The sequence below is a fragment of the Phalacrocorax aristotelis genome, chromosome 18, assembly GCF_949628215.1.
Source record: "Phalacrocorax aristotelis chromosome 18, bGulAri2.1, whole genome shotgun sequence".
Taxonomy (NCBI): Eukaryota; Metazoa; Chordata; class Aves; order Suliformes; family Phalacrocoracidae; genus Phalacrocorax; species Phalacrocorax aristotelis.
Genome location: NC_134293.1, coordinates 451,497 through 467,332, shown reverse-complemented (window position 1 = coordinate 467,332; position 15,836 = coordinate 451,497). Strand labels below are relative to the sequence as shown.

Below are 15,836 nucleotides of genomic sequence, written 5' to 3'. Positions count from 1 at the left end.
GTCTGTGTTTATGACTGTATGGCATTAAGGAAGGACTTCCCGTCACGCAACATGTTTTTAGTAAACATGCTGAGCACCCCTGTCATTTGCTACAGTATGATAAAGTAGGTGTATACACAGTGCAGGATAATAACTGCGGATAATGTAAGTGGGTTTTAGCCGTGTAAGCTTTCTGTCCCGTGTGTGGTAATTCCCTTGCTTTAAGCAGTTCGAACAAGTGATACTAGTGCTGCTGCTGTAATTACTGCAGAGGTCAGGCCTTACGTACCCCAGACAGCGAGAAGAGCAAATGCGGCTCTTCTGTGGCTTGTTCCAGGCTTGCTTTTTCTCCAAGTCCGCTACAGATCTGTTCCTGCAGCGACAGCATTCCAGGCAGCATTCTGCGCCTCTTCTAAATAACGGTCCAAATGTGCCAAGTGGAAAAAGGGAGACTCCTACTCTGCAACTTGTCAGCATTTTTGTGTCCCTGGTAAGAGTGAAAAAGGCTGCTTTTGCCATAATTACTTGTTCTAAGGCTGGTCTACAAGTGGAGGTTGATGGAAGTTCTGGGGGGATCCTGGGGACTTAAAATGGATGTGCTTGAATGAGAAAAGCAGCATCTGAGGCTGAGACTTCGCAGTTGGGTCTGTTCTGTCAGTGTAATGGGCAGGCTGTAACGCTTCACCGTGCAAGAGTCACCCAACCTAGAGCGATGGAGCTTGTCCTCTGGGACATGGTTAATACACGCGTCGCTGGTCGTTTTGCCCACATGGTGTCACCAAGGGAAAGAGCTCGGCACGGTTGTCCTCAGTGTGAGCTTTTTGACAAAGGTAAACGTCATTAATTACCTCCTCGTGAGCACGTGGTGGCTGTGCCAGAAAGCAAAGCCAAAATGGTGGCTTTACTCTAGCGATTAGGTGAAAGGCTCTTGGTTGCAATAAAAAGCAGGGGTGCAGCCTTAGCCAGGGGCTCACAGCCCATAAACCCCCCGTCACAGCGCAGGCTTGCATATTTTCGTGATGGGACGAGGATAAAGCAGCTGTGACAGCAGAACGCAAGCGTTGCTCTGGTCCCGGGCCACGGATGGGACCCGAGGGGCTGCCCCGGCTGTGGCCGTGCTTCCCCGCGTAGTTCGGGGATGGGCCTGAGGCTGTTCCCGCGGCTGTTTTACCTCCTGGCTGATGGCCTGAAAGAACGGCGATGCTCTGGCTTGTTGCTGCCCGCCGGGCATCGTGGTCAGCTTCCCCGTGGCTTGGGGAGCCCCTTGGCGGCGGACGCGTGCTTGGGGCGTGAGCGGTGCGAGAGGTGGGATCTCTCAGCGGTTTCTCACGGCAAGGTCAAAGCTGCGTGCTTCGGTCGCAGAGGAGCAGGCTTAACGGCTTCCAGAGAAACGTCAGAAAGCAGCAGTGCCTCGTACGGCGTGCCGGTAAATTCCTCTGGGCTGTCGGCAGGAACGTTACGGTGACACGTGCAGGGTTTGATATAAACCCTCAGCCTGGGTGCTGGAGAACGGATAACTTGCTTGGAACTAACTCCGTTTCTACCGGAATGTGTGTTTGAGCAGAATGAAGAACAGGTTGCTCCCACGTTTATTTTAATTAAAATCTTAAAGCAGAGTTACATCCTGTTCCAAGTGTTTGGTGAAACAACTATTTTTGCCCGATTTTAAGAGCTCGTGTATTAGAACACGTTGACAGAAGGCGTTTCTTAGCGGATACAATACGCGTTGGAAATAAAAATGGTTCTAAAAGTTTCAGAAAAAGCACAAGGAACCCACCTTTTTTAGTGGGACTCTGTACACTGGTGATGGCCGTGGAGGTAGGTGCAGCCACGTGCCCTCAGTCAACAGAAACCGCTCCGCAAATCTTTTCTTGAGTGTTTGATGTGCTGTTTAATTTGCTCAGGCTGGGTTTGCTGCAACTGGTTTTTGTAATTGTTCTTTCTTTCCAGCATGTACCAGAATTATCTCATTAAAATAGAGAATTGACTTGGGAATACTTACGTGAACAGGAAACAGTTTACCCAGGTTCGCTGAGGTTACAAGTTGGTGGTTTCTGTTACAGTTCCTAATCAGGGATTTCATTTTAGTATTCCTTGTTCGTTATTTTCAGCAAAACCAGCGTTCCTCAGCCCGGATCCTCTAACAGGCTGGTTTTTGCTGAGATGGACAGATGTCATTCCTGCTAGAGCACGGTGCCTTCGGAACAAGCCAGGTGCCCTGAGCGCGCTACGGTGATCTCGCGTGGCAGCGTGCGTCATCTTACCAGTTACTCGCACCGCTCACGTGGAGGGGAGATAGAATCACTCCGTTTCGATTACGTTCGGAGCACATCAGCTTTACAGTGCTGGGGAATAAGCGACAGGAAAAAGTCCTGGTTTTAAAATAGAATTACTTGGGGTTTTCTGAAGGTGTAAGAGAGCTGGTGGGAGCCCCTGGCATTTAAGAGCCAACAACCACGGATCCATCTAAAATAGATGAAAGGATTAAAGAAGAAAGACAACCAAAAGCTTTATGTAGAGAAGGTAGGAATGGCCAAGTGCCAGCTTTTAGCAGTAAGAGAGATGGCAAGGTGATGTAGTAGTTAATTTGTGGGTGGAAACACGGTGATTACGTATTATCCACTAAATACGTGCTGCGACTGCTGACCTGGTGGAGAGTGGCTGCTCCGGGTAAGTCTTTCCCACCTGCCTCTTCGCTCCGTACTGGGATGGTGAGAGGATCCCAGCTGCAAAAACCACTTCTGTGATGCGAATACGCATTTCGTAGTGACTTGACCCAAATCCTCAGGCCCCTTTTTGTACAGGGCACTAGTCCAGGTGGGCCCACCTGGCCCGTAACTGCCGCTCGGGGCACGCATGGCGCCGCTGCAGCGGGAGGCACGAGCTGCAGGCGGCTCGTCGCGCGCCGCCTTCGAGGTGGGATGAATTGGAGCGGACCCTGGGCGAACGGGTACCTTGGCGTGCCGGGGGGGGAGCCTGGGTTTCATCCCTTCCTTCCGATGTTGCGTGGAAGGGCTGAAGAAGGGGAAAGCGGCGACAGTGTGGCTCTTGTCACTGGGGGCAGGGATGGATGTGGGGAGATGGCTGCCTCGCGGGGGCTCCGTTGCACGTTTCGTACAAATGCTGGTTATCATTTCTTGATCAGTATAAACCAACCACTTCTACATCAGCATTAATCACTCATGCAGAACATAAATAACTATAATTAATATCTCCCAGCCGTTAATTGAAATCTAGAGATGAGTTCTTTCTTGGCTTGGTAGCCGCTGTTCCAGTGGAATCGATTTCAGCTGGCCACGTCCGCTCGATGAGAAGGGAGGAAGGGATGTACTGCATATTTTACCTTTTCAGAACAAAACAGGTCCCGAACTGTGAAGCTTCACTATTTTTCTCTCGAAGGCAGATGGAAGAGCAGTTAATTTTTCAACTTTCTCTCCCTCATTTCAAACTAGTGAAAGAGCAGCAAAGCATTGGCAAAGGAATTGCCGTTTTCTGGCAAGGAACAACTAAGATAATAGTGTCGTGCAAGGAAAATTTATGGTCCGTTTTCCTCCAGCTGCCACGTTAGCAAATGCTTTGTCTGTTATAATTTCTCGGATGTTCAGGCAGCGACTGTGAGTTGCTCTGAGCAAAGAGTGAAGGCTCAGAGTAGCCGGGCAGTGTTTGGCCTTTCCTGGGCTCACCCAGGGCTCGGGCTCAGCAATGTCCCGAGCACCTGGTTGACCTTGTTGCTGCCAAAGCTTTATCACATTTCACATGTTCCTGTAAAGGAGGACAAGGTCGACACATCGTTTAGTTGTCTGGTAGGACAAACATGCACCTCATTTTGGCACTTCATGGAATTTAGCATCTTGATTTTGTGCTTAAAATCAAGTTTAGCCCAAATGATCCTAATACTGCTTAAAACTGTAGGAATTTAACAGGTGGAATTTGATTTAGAGCGTGCAAGGATGGCGTACGTCAAAAACGATAAGCATTTGGTGCTCCTGTGCTCTGATTCAGGAAGCGGGAAAATAACATTTGCCCTGTTTTACCTCCCGACGCTCGAGCCCACGAGATGGTGCCGCGATCGAGTTCAGAGCATTTATTGTAGGGAAAGAGATTTTTGCAACCTTGGAAGATGACTTTTTGGGGGAAACATGGTTTTACTGCTGGTTCCTTCACGGTTGTCTAATAAGATTTGCCACTGCCATTAACATGCAGAGAATCCCCGCACAGTGAGAATATCACCCTGTAATTGGCTGTTAATGACGTTCCGTAGCGTAGCACCAGCGCAGGCTGAGCCCCGTTTTCTCCGACGCGATGCGAACCCGCTGCCGTGACGGTCCCAGCCCCAGAGCGTTTCTGGTCTAAGCAGACAGTGGTGACACGGGAGCGCGTGTATAAACTGTGTGATGAGGAGCCAAAAGGAGATAAATTTTAGTTTTCTTTAGTGAAATAAAAATGCTATGTTAAGAAGGGCTTGCCCTTCGCCGCCCTTCACGCAGATGCGTGCAGGCGCAGGACGTGCCAAAGCCGTGCCGCGTCGCCTCGGTGGTGGGCGGCGAGCTCCAGCTCTGCTGCAGTCAATAAACACCTCCCGGTGCAGCACCTGGCTGTGGAACTGTGAAACCTGAGCAACATACAAATGACAGAGTCATTCATACAAGGCAGACTGAATTTGAAGTCCCTGCTGATTTAACCAACTTGAAATGTTAAGTTCCATCTCCAATAATTAAAACCCTTCCTGTACGTGCTTCTTGTTGTTGTTGTTAGACTCCTGTTAGTTCTTGCAAGTCAATACTTAGGTTTTTTTCATAGCAGCGTTTTTATTTGTGAAGGTTTGTGGTAAAATAGTGGCATAGCACAGCTGCAACATGAACTCTCTCAACAAACGAAATACGGATCCCTATTTCTAAAGCTGCCCGTGGCTTTCTGGTGGGCAGTCGTTGGTTTATCGTTTTAATTTATTTTCTAGATTTCTGCCTTACTTCCTTGCTTGTGCTTTTCCAGATCCTGTAGGCGGATAGTTTCTTCAGGTTTGGTTTTCTTTGTTTTTCTTGTATTCTGTATGGATGCTAACGGCATTTGATGATTGGCGTGTGCTGGCAGCGAGTTTGTATTGGGTGCGTTATTAACTGAGCAGTGGAAGAGCTTTGAGGTTTGATAGCACAGAGGCAAGCTTCCTAGCGAAGAGGCAAAGTCTAAGCTTTCCACCCAGAAAATAAATATTCCTCAACAGCTTACACTTTATTAATAAATACCGGGGTCAAGATACTAGTGGCATAGAGTACTTCCTGTAGCCATTTGGTTGTGGCAGCCCTTATCTGGCAGCAAATACAGGACCGGTGCTCGGGTGGCCTGTGAACGTGTCCTGTCGTTTAACGCGGCCCACGACGACAGCAGATGAAGCGCGCGATGTAGCGCTTTACATCCCTTGTGCCTCCGTCGGGTAATCTCGAACTGGTCTGCCAGCGTTCCCGTGGGGCCGTGTTACCTCCTCGTTACACGTGAGGAAACTGGAGACCAGAACCTCGCCGGGGCGAGTGAGTAAAGGGAAGGCCAGCGTGGTCGGCTGTTGGATAAAGCCATTTTACTTAACTGTGTCAAATCAGGTCTTTATTACCTTCAACCTTAGCAGTAAATAATCAAATCTTTGCGCTGAGTGCTCCGCGGGACGTGAGACACACGGGATACCTGCTGTGAAGATGATGAGAATTGTTTTAAAGCAAGGTGCAAGCTGGGAGCTTTGAAACACACGGTGATTTCAGAAGGTAATGGCAAGGGGCTGTACCAAGGTACACACACTTCGAATCTGATTTAATATGTGCCCAGTCGCCTCCCGAAGCCAGCCCATATGGTTCTGCACTGGGGGAGGAGGATGCTCTGTGTATGCAGGAGGCAATACAAAGCTTTCCGTGTCGGCGCCAGGCTGTTTGGTAGTCCAAAATGGGAGACCACATCAAGGAGAAAGTATTTCAAAGCTCCTGCTTCTAAGCTTCAAAAAGGCCTTTGGAGATGACAGCGGCGCTGTGTCACTTGGCAGCGTGCCCGCAGCTCAGGCTGAAGCTGAGGAAAGAGGAGGGCTTTGGGGAGAGCGGGACTGACATAACAGCAGTGGCAGCAAAACTGATTGAAGAACTGACGTGACACCTGAGGCTGGTCGCCCAGATGAAGGGACAGCCCTGCTCGGGGGGGGCTCTTGGTGACGTTCAGCCCATTTTGGGGGTCGTTTTCTTGTTAGCTGGTGCCTTTGGAGAGTTTCTGGTGCGGAGGGGGGTGGAGAGGCTGCTCTGCTTCCAGAGGACCGCCTCTGGTCAAGCCAGCAGCAGGTTGAGATGCTTGGGTTTGCAGATGGGGTGCTGCACAAGGCGTGAAGTCCACGGCGAAAACCTGAGGTGGTCAAAGTAGAGGAAACAGATACAAGGAAAGTAGAAAGGGCAGTAAAGTTATACTGTACTTGGGGAAACTCTCCCTCCTTAGCACCTCTGGAGGGCACAGTCAAGCACCCAGCCACCGTGGGTGCGGATTTTTGGTCGGCTCAGAGGGGATATTTGTGCAGAACTGTAACTACAAAATAAGATTTAAACTGTCAGATGCAGCGGAGACTTTTTCACCAAAGCCTCTAGGTTCATCCTTCATGGGCAGGCCTTATTCCTGACCCGAGGCATTCAAGTTGCATCCGATCGGGGTGGCAATTTCCCTCACGGCCCCCTACAGCCCCTGAAAACCTGGTCACTTGTTAAAAAGCGAGGTCTGCAGGTCGTTGCAAGAGGGGGCGGCCCAACCTGTGCTGAACAAAGTTAGAGCTTGAATAGTCTCACTAAAGCCCCGAGGCTGCTCACAGAGCGACGCAGGGCTTGGCTTGAGCGATCGGGACGTCGCTGGCCCTCATTGATTAACCAGCTGGTGCTCGTTGGAGGCCCCAGGTGAGGCTGTTTTACCTCCATTGGGTTTTGAACATCCAACCCCACTCAGTGCTCCCCCAGTAGCTCAGGCGCAGGGTAAGGATTTGGGGCTTGCTTTTACTTTCTCTTTCTGTCTTTCCTTAGCAGAATCTAATGCTTTATAAAAATAATACTATGAGTATCTAATTTTTCCTGCTGCTCACAGGGTGGCAAGTGGCAAGCTCCAAGGATGAAACAGCAAACCTCTGGGCAGTGCTGGGTGGTTTTGGAGGTAGGTGAGGAGGAGAAGCTGCATTTCTGTTTGATGATTAAGCAAGAAGCCTCTGAAGTGTAGACTAGCAGGCAGGAGGTCACCCTTGCAAGGGGGAGAAGAGGTGGTACCTACATCCATTAGAAGAGGAGATGAAAGCAGGTAGGAAAAACTGATTTCCTGGAGAAGCTGGTGTCTAATCACACCCTCCAGATTTTCCTAGAGATTAAGGAGGGAGAGTGAAATAATTGGTGGCTGTGGAAAACTACTGATCCTGGTGCATGGAGGGGTTTCAAGAGGAGGCTGTTAGTGTCTGTTTTGGTGGGCGAGGAGAGAACGGGAAAAGAAACGGGTGATTGGGAGGAACACGCAGATTAAAATAAGCACAAGATAATAGAGATCTCTAGACATTTGAATACGTAAGAGTTGTGCAGCCCAGGCAAGGTTTTGTTGTGAGTATGTGGCATTGCTTCAGAAATGCCCTGGTCCGGAGCTCGTTTCCAATCGGGTATTACCAGTTGATTGACTCTTGCTTGGCAGTTATCATCGGGGGATGCCGGTTTCACCCCTTTCACATGAGCTGCGCTGAGTTTGGGTGGGACTGACTTCCAAATGAGGCTGGCTTGGCTCATGTGGCGTTGGAGCAGACTCTGCCCATCAGATGGGTAATTTTGCTGACACGCAGAGCTGAGCTGCTAAGCCCGGTCTGTAAGATGTAGTTTATATGAAAAGCAGCACCTAAATTAAAGCTGCAGTCCCGTCGTGCGTGCGTACTGCACACTGCGTAGGTGTGGGGAAAATAGCTCTTGCCTTTTACAACTTCCTAAGTAGTGTTATGGCTTAAAGAAGCAATATCCACTCAGGTTAATGCTGATTGAATGCTAATAACGAGGAGCTAGAGCGGGGACGGTTCTCAGCAGCAAGAGACATGGAGAAGAACAAATTTAACTACCTCTGAGATGGGAAGCAGGGTTTTCTCCCAGCAACGCTGGGGCTTTGTTCATTTAGCGCATTGCAAACATCCCCCTGTGCCGCCAGTTTACCCAGCGAGCCTGACGAGCCGCTGATGGGAGCTGAGGCTTGGACCTGGGCTCTAGAGACGAGCAGTCGTGAAATACAGCTCGTGCCTCCTGAGCGTTGCAATGCTTTAAGCTGTTCTGCTGCTTTGGTTTTTCTTTCCTGGCTGAACAGAGAGTGATTTCCACAGTAACTTTTGCCAGTTGTTGGGGAAAATGTGTATCACCAGCCGACTTCAAGGACGCTTGCAAAGCCTCTCTTCTTCAGCTGCTTGGAAGGGAGAAGCAGGTGCTTTGTTCTTTTGAAAACCTTCCCCTTATAATTTGCCTGGTTATCCTTTTCTTTGCATCTCTTGTAAAGCGCCTGAACATAGTTGGCAGGTTCTCGTGGCAAAGGGAGGCATGAGAGGGGTGCAAAGAAAGGCTAAGTTTTGTGTTTTAGCCTGCAGCTCTGTGCAAAGCTGGTTTCAGTGCGTGTGGTGGTGGAGGGGAGCTCTGAGCTTGCAAGAAAGCACAGCTTCCCCCAGAGCAACTGGGAAAATACTTAGCCTTTAAATTAATCATTTAACAAGCAGGTGTGTACGGTGAAGGAGATGAAATAAACCCAAAAAGTAATGGTGATGTTCTCCTAGTGGAAAGCAATGTGTGATGACAAGCGGTCTGAAGCAGATGCCTTTTATTTTGTGTATTTAAAAATCTGTCAGCCACTGAGATTTTCTGCCGGCACCTGTACGCACAGGGTTCAGTCGGAGTTTGGTAACAGCCGGGTTAGCCTGTACCCAGAGCATGATGCACGTAGTGCTCGGAGATCGGTTCTTTACTGCCACCTTATATAAATGAAATATAAGTCAAGCTGGCGTCGCAGGCCTTGCCTGGAGGTAGCAGCAAGACAAGAGGCAGCTGCAAAAGGGGAAAAGGGAGGCTCATTCCCATGGTGATGTGTGATGTAGCTGGATTTTCCATTTGTTATAGCCAATGTCCTATCCTTTATCCTGTAGTTTTCCATATAAATTCTTGTTGTTTTCCATATATGTCTGAGCCTCTGTGTATCTGTTCCAGGAGTTCACCCCTGAAGGACAGGCATGCCTGTAATAAGGTGCTTTGACGTCTAATCATGTAGCTGTGATTTCCACACTGTGTTTATCACTATTGCTTGTGGTCCTGCTGCTGGCTTGCGATGCCAAATCCTAACCCCGGAGCACCTCCGCAAAGGCTTGCACAAACCAAGGGCAGCTCTGGTTTCCCCTGGGGAAGGGCACAACTGACAGGTGACACAGTGAGCCACTGGGAGAGCCAGAAACAGAACAGCCTTCCCCAGAAAAAACCAGCCATAAATGCATGGGCCAAATCTTCAGCGCGTTATATATTGATTTTCCTACTCTTCTTGGCACAGCACAAGGCAGTGGCCCTATGCTTCTCTTTCCTAAACCTCAAATGCTATTTCTGCTTCTGCTAACAACTTACGGAGGGAAGCAGCGGGCTCACCGAGGAGCCGTGCCAGCAGCTGAGTGCTCGGCCAAGCCCTCCAGATGCAGCTAAGTGAACCCTTCTTGAAGGATGCTATGTAGGCTCTACAGGTTTGTTTTCTCCTCAGACTGAATTAATAAAATAGCAAAGAAGAATGAAAAATAGCACAGAATTCACAGAATCAATAAGCTATTAGGAGGCAGAAAACCTGGGGAATTAATTTAGAAATCTGCACGAATAATTAAAGGGGGCGATGAGCAGATTGCATCTTTTCTGACTATTAAATCAGGTCTTCAGTTTTAGGTAAAACTATAAACTAAGCCAAAGGTGTCTCCTTTGCATATTTACAGAAAAGAAGACAGAAAATGCAAGCCCAAAACTGCCAGAAGGGACTATAAACAAAGCATCTCCAATTCCCCATCAATCAGGAGTAACTGAGCCATGTGCTTACGCAGTTTTCGTGCAAAAACTTGGCCCTGTCCTCCTAAATACCTGTCCTGTGGTGCCAGCTTGGGCTCCAGGGTTCCTCCCATCCTTTCCAGGTAGCAAACCTCTCGCAGTTCATCCTTGTGAACAAATCCTGCGCTAACATTTGCTAATGGCAATGCACAAGAAAAGCAGACCAAATACTTTCCTCCTCTGCCAGCTTAGCGATTATGGCTGCTCAGAGAAATGAGCTAACATCCACGTTTTATTTCCAGCAAGCTTTTGGGTCGGTATAAATCACGTACTTTGGAGGTACAGCTCTTTTTTGCTGTTCTTTTACAATGTTGCTTGGAGCCATTGCTTATTGCAGTGTCTGAAAAAGGAGCTCAGTAAGTTTGGTTATAAGCGCGTCCATCTCGCAAGGCAGCAGGAGCAGCAGGGTTGCTACTGCCTTTCTCTGTGTTAAAGCTTCCTACGGGCGACCTGTTGTCAATGAGCCGGTCGTCCATCGCGCAGTAGCTTTCTGCCTGGCAGGCAATTAACGGCGCAATCAATGAAATCTACTCAATTTAGCTGTGACCGCTGAAGGCTGATCTGCCAGCTTAACACTCGGAGGCTGGGAGCTGCTAAGCAAGCCTCGCAGGCTTTCCCTCGACGCTCCTACGAGTGCAGGATAGCAAAATCTGCAAGGTGTTTCCGAAGCCAGTGTTAATCCTGACTGTTTAGGAAAACTGGCCTTCGAATCCATCTTATTTACAGAAGGGACTCGGGAGTCGCTTGTGCCGGGGGGCAGGCTTTGAGCGCGCGGCGGTGTTGTCCGCAGGCGCGTCTGTCGCCCGGTGCGCAGCGAGTCAATAGGCGCACGCTCAGCGGAGGCGTTGCTTATTTATGTCAGCGTTGCGCGAGCCCGGGTGCTCGGTGGCTTTCCACAAATCGAGCACTCCGAAGTCGGCTCCTTTGTTATACTCATGCAGTAAATTAGTACACATCCCACCTGTCTAATACATATTCAATCTAATCTACATAGGTCGCATAATGGCATTAGGTCACTCCACTCCAGATCCTTCTGCACGTCTTCCTCTCTTCGGGGGTCCTCGGTGGTCTCTGGTCTTTACGGATGAAGCACCCTAACCCTTTTTATCCATATATAGTCGTGTGTCACCTAAGGACAACTCGAGGCTCTCTTCTCTTGCCAAATCCCCTTTTATTTTCCTCCAAAAGGAGCGTTTGTCCTCAATTAGGTGCATAACGCCGACGGCCAAGATATCCTGTCTTTAAGCTTAGACTCAGTATTAAAACATCAAATGCTACACAAGCAATGCTTGATCAAAAAGGAGTTTAGCTTCACGTTAATTGAACACGGGTGGTATCTCCCCTTTCCAAGGGGGGGTGGGTCCCTGACAGAGGAAGGGTGCTGCGCTGCCCACGCTCAGGGCAGGGGGCAGGCAGGGGCTGTCGCCTTTGTACAGCACCTGCGGCAGGAGAGCCCCGATCCTGGCCGAGACCTGCGGCAGTGTCATAAGCATCAAAACAATAGGATACATCTGGGTTTTTTTAATTATTGTGGTTGTATAAAAGGGAAATTTCACAACTGGGTGGAATATTTGCTCACTGAAATGTAGGCGATAATTGATGGGCTGGAAGGGGAGGGTGGCCTGATCCACCCATCCCTGCTCGTGGGAGGCTCAGTACTTGCCATCCGGCCCCTTTTTCCTGGGCCCTGAAGTGTTTTGGCATTGCCCTTATCGCTCCGCCAGGGAGAATGATTCCAGCAAGAACTGCACGTGTCTGAGCTGCAGCGTCATTTTGGTCCCGAGTTCCTGGATCAGCAAGAGCTAAAGCCCCTCTGGTTTCAAACTGTGCTTGCTCAGTATTTTGTGTGTAAAACAGGTAGTCCCTGAGGGACAATACTTAGCTGCTTTTCCAGGTGCCCCTATACACGATTTCCCCTATCAGCTGAGCTGGTGCAGACCATTTGCTATCTCCAGGACCAGCACTAAACACATCAGCATGAGCTGCCAATAAATAATGCGAAAGATTCCCCTAGTCAGGTCTCTTTCTTCTATTAGTAAGGGGAAAAAATACCAGGCTTCAGGTAGCATGGGCGCCGGTGAAAGTTTTACCTCCCTCTGGGTTTTTATGCAGATCCCCAGATGTTGTGGGTGAGATTTGCCCAGGTCTCAACCTTCTCCCTTTTTGTGTCCTTTTGCACCCCCATCAGAGTCACCTTTCCTTGGGAAAACCGCATCCTCCGAGCATCCCCCTTCTCGCCTACTGGTTTCTCCTCCATTTAACCAGTTGCAGCTGAAGCACTCTCGCAGGAGTGTTTTCCTCATGATAACGGGGTATTCACGTAGGTTGTGTTATGGCTCGCAGCTTTCGAAAGCACTCCCCAGCTGCTGAGTTACATTTTTAGGTGGGAAACGCCTGGTTTTGTGTGTGGCCCGACTCATGAGTTTGGAAGGAGAGCTCTGGGGCGTACGTAGGGCTGGCGGCTCTCCCCTGGACCTTTCTGCTCAGGAAAACGGCAGCCCAGCGTTCCCAGATGTTGGGCGTCGGTGTTTCTGTTGAGTTTTGGCGTAGCATCCCCCGGGCAGCCCAGCGCACTCCTGCCTTCCAGGGCCCGGCTGCGTGCGGCCCCAGGCCGTGACCCCCGGACCGTGACCGCGGCGCCCACGGAAGCCCTCCTCACGCCCCCCAGGCGCTGCGCTTCCCAACAGGCGCGTGGGATGACGACGGAAGTCGGCCAACCTGCTGCCCTCTGGGTTTTCAACTAGATCAGCTTTTCCTTGTTTGAAAAACACGTTTTTCACATTGAAAACCCACCGTCTTTTGCAGCAGTTGTGATTATTTTTCATTCCCCCATTCACCGTAAAAAGCCATTTCCTATGACCCTGCTTCTTTACAACCCAGAGGCTGCAAAACACAGATGTAAGAGAAAAAAACCAGCCTGTACCCACCGCCCCCTCCGGTTTAATTGGTATTTCAGTTCTCCCCCGCAGTGCTGTGCAGGGAGGAGCACGTGGAGAATCCTCCATCCACTGCAGCCCTGCAAACATATTTCTTTCTTGATGCATGGAAGGGAATGAAAATAAATATAATTCAAGTTGCGTTTTGCTAAGGCAGAGAGGAGGCTGCATCAGGGAAACCCCAGTCCTTTAGCAAGTGCAGACAAAACCGTCTGCCCGCCTCGCCCAGACAGCCTCCTGCGGACCCGGAGTGCAGGTTTTCCTCTGAATAAAGAATAGGAAAGGTGAGGGAGAGAAAAAAGATTATTTGTCCTAAAGGCGGGTGCGATGGGTGTAAGTAAAATGGGCGAGAATGTGAGAGCAAAGGATGCATTGGGCTGTACGCATCAGGGAGGGGGGTCCTCGACCCCCCCCCAGGGCTTGGTCCTGGTGGGGAAGGGATTGCACCCGTGTGGATTTGGAGGAGCTTTTCTGCTACAAGCAGAGCATGGGTTGCAGCAGGGTGAAATAAGTGGGCAGCCTCACAGCCAGCCCTGCGCTAAGATTTTCCCTTGCCTCTTCAGCCCACCTCTCAGCTGCGAACCTTCCTGCCCGCCCGCGGTCACTAGCTGCAGGTATTTGCATTTCTGATAACGCCTGTGGGGTTTGTGGCCCGGCGTGGCATTGCCGAGGCTATTGCGCTGGGCTCCGAGCGGCGCATGTGGCTGTCATCGGTGCAAGGAGATGGTGTTTGCTCCTCGCTTTGCCTTCCTCCCAGGTGAGCTGTCCTTGACCGCGCACGCGTAAATACACCATAGGACCCAAACCTGCTGTATTTCTTAGTTTTTTGGCTAGCTTTGTGCGATGAGCAGCAGTCATGATGTGCTGCCTGGGTGTGTGTGAACCCATGTCTTGAAAGCGTGTGATTGCTGGTCTGGGGTGCTGCGAGGGAGGGGGCGATCCCCATCAAGCCTTTAACTCCACTTTGTCATCTTAGAGGACCTCTGTTCCCCCAGTGCGTGGGAAGGAAAGGCCGAGTCTCCAAAGCCCGGCAGGTTCTGGTGTTGCAGGGTCATCAGCTCTTTTGCTTACAGCTGTTGAGCATTTGAGAATGTTTCTTGGAGATGGGGCCCGCTTGTACGAAGCGGCGAGACTCACGTGGCTGGAAGCTGTTGGAGGACTGTGATGGGTCCGGTTTCCTGTTTGTCCTTCAGAATTTAATGCTAAAAACATTTAATAGAGGTGGCAAGATCAGCTCTTGGTGCACATAATCTGCTGGTGGAACACGGTCCCCAGGCAGATAAGAACTCAGCGGCCCCTGGAGCGAAGGCAGAGTGGGATCACTGTGCGATGTTTCCAGGACGACATCTGCGTACCAAAGAGGTCAGGACGAGATCAAATCCGTTGCTCACCTCGGTGCATTACGCTGGAGAGGTTGGGTGAGTTGTTTTCCCCCCTTCCTCGTAAGCACCAATACATGAATACTGCTAATAAGGTCAATAGGGTTTCCTTGGCGGTAGCATCTACCGGCGACGCACTCCCCGTTAACGGACCGCGGCAGCCCTTGCGTTTCTGGGGGCACGAGCAGCCCCTGCGCGGGCCTGGGGGCTGCCTCTCGCCTGCCGCTGAGACGCGGCGCGCCGACGCGGTCGTGCCCGCGCGCGGAGCCGGTCGCAGTGTAGTGACCCGCACGCGCGGTTTCGCTGCCCGGGGCAGCCCTCTCCCCGCCTCAGCCGCCGCCGCGGTGTCCCCTTGGGTCGCTTTTGGCCTCTCCACGGCAGTTTTGGGTAGGTGTTTGCAGTCTTCTGCTCCCCTCCGAGGCCTGGGGAGCCGCAAGCGATGCTTTTGGCCGACGTGGTTTTGAGCTTCTTGATGTTCTCAACAGTGCTTTCGGTGGCTTCCTGGCTCTCCAGCCCAGACCCTTCTTGGGGTGACCATCACCAGCCCTCTTTCCTGCTCCCAACCCCCCGCCCCGGAACATAACCCCCAATTTAAATGAATAATCACCTTGAAAAGCCTTGTGGGGGCTTGTGCACACTCTCCTGAGATAACCCAGCTGGAACGAGCCCACCAGAGCATGTGGCATCAGCCCTTCCGTGCCTCTCGTTCCTCGCCTACTGTTTTGATCCCCCTCGGTGTGGGCTCTTCAATCTGCGCAGAGTGATTTCCAATTACATTTTTGCTGCTGAAGGCATAAATCTTCTCCCACAGGCTAGTTTCTTTCATGCACAGGCAGAGCTGTGTGGTGCTGGCGGAGATAACTAACCAAACCGGCTTGGAGGTTTTATGGTGGACGTTTCCTCCCCGCTTTGACAACAAATGGCCTCAATCAACTTTAATATTCTAACAACAGTGATTTTCAAGACTCAAATCCTTCTTCTAGGGCCATTTAAAGCTTCTGGCCAGAGCAAGCAGCCCAGCGTAGCACGGGGAGCATTGATTACATATGGAGTGAGCTCCAAGCTTGTTCTGATGCTGATCGGCTGGGAAGGGAAGCAATCTCATGCTGCTTTCTTAAAAACACCACCACTCTCTACTGAGCCCGCAGGATCACCGTCATCCTGAAGTGCAATAACAGGCTAATTGATCTAATCCATGCTGTGAGGAAGAGACTGATTAGCTAAAGCCCTCTTGTTTTTATAACTAAGTAAAGGTCTCTACCAGAGCTGGTTTTTTTTCTTTTCCTATGAAGTCAGTAATTTGGTGCCAGCTTCAGCAGGCACAAACATATCGACAAAAGACCCTTTCTAGTTATTTCCTTTTCTCAGAAGGGCTAAATCCTCGCTGGACACAGAGATACCAGCACAACCTCTCTGTTCCCGTGGAGCAGAGCTGGCTCAAGCGGTGCAACGCCTGCGCGGGG

General features: G+C 50.5%; 1 long non-coding RNA gene across 1 annotated transcript in view; it reads left to right on the top strand.

The window, feature by feature from the left end:
• Positions 1–95: 95 nt before the first annotated feature.
• LOC142066187 (uncharacterized) overlaps positions 96–15,836 on the top strand; it is a 29,749-nt gene continuing 14,008 nt past the window's right edge. The window contains exon 1 of the long non-coding RNA XR_012663630.1: positions 96–469. This is a non-coding gene — a long non-coding RNA (uncharacterized LOC142066187). The remainder of the gene's footprint in view (positions 470–15,836) is intronic.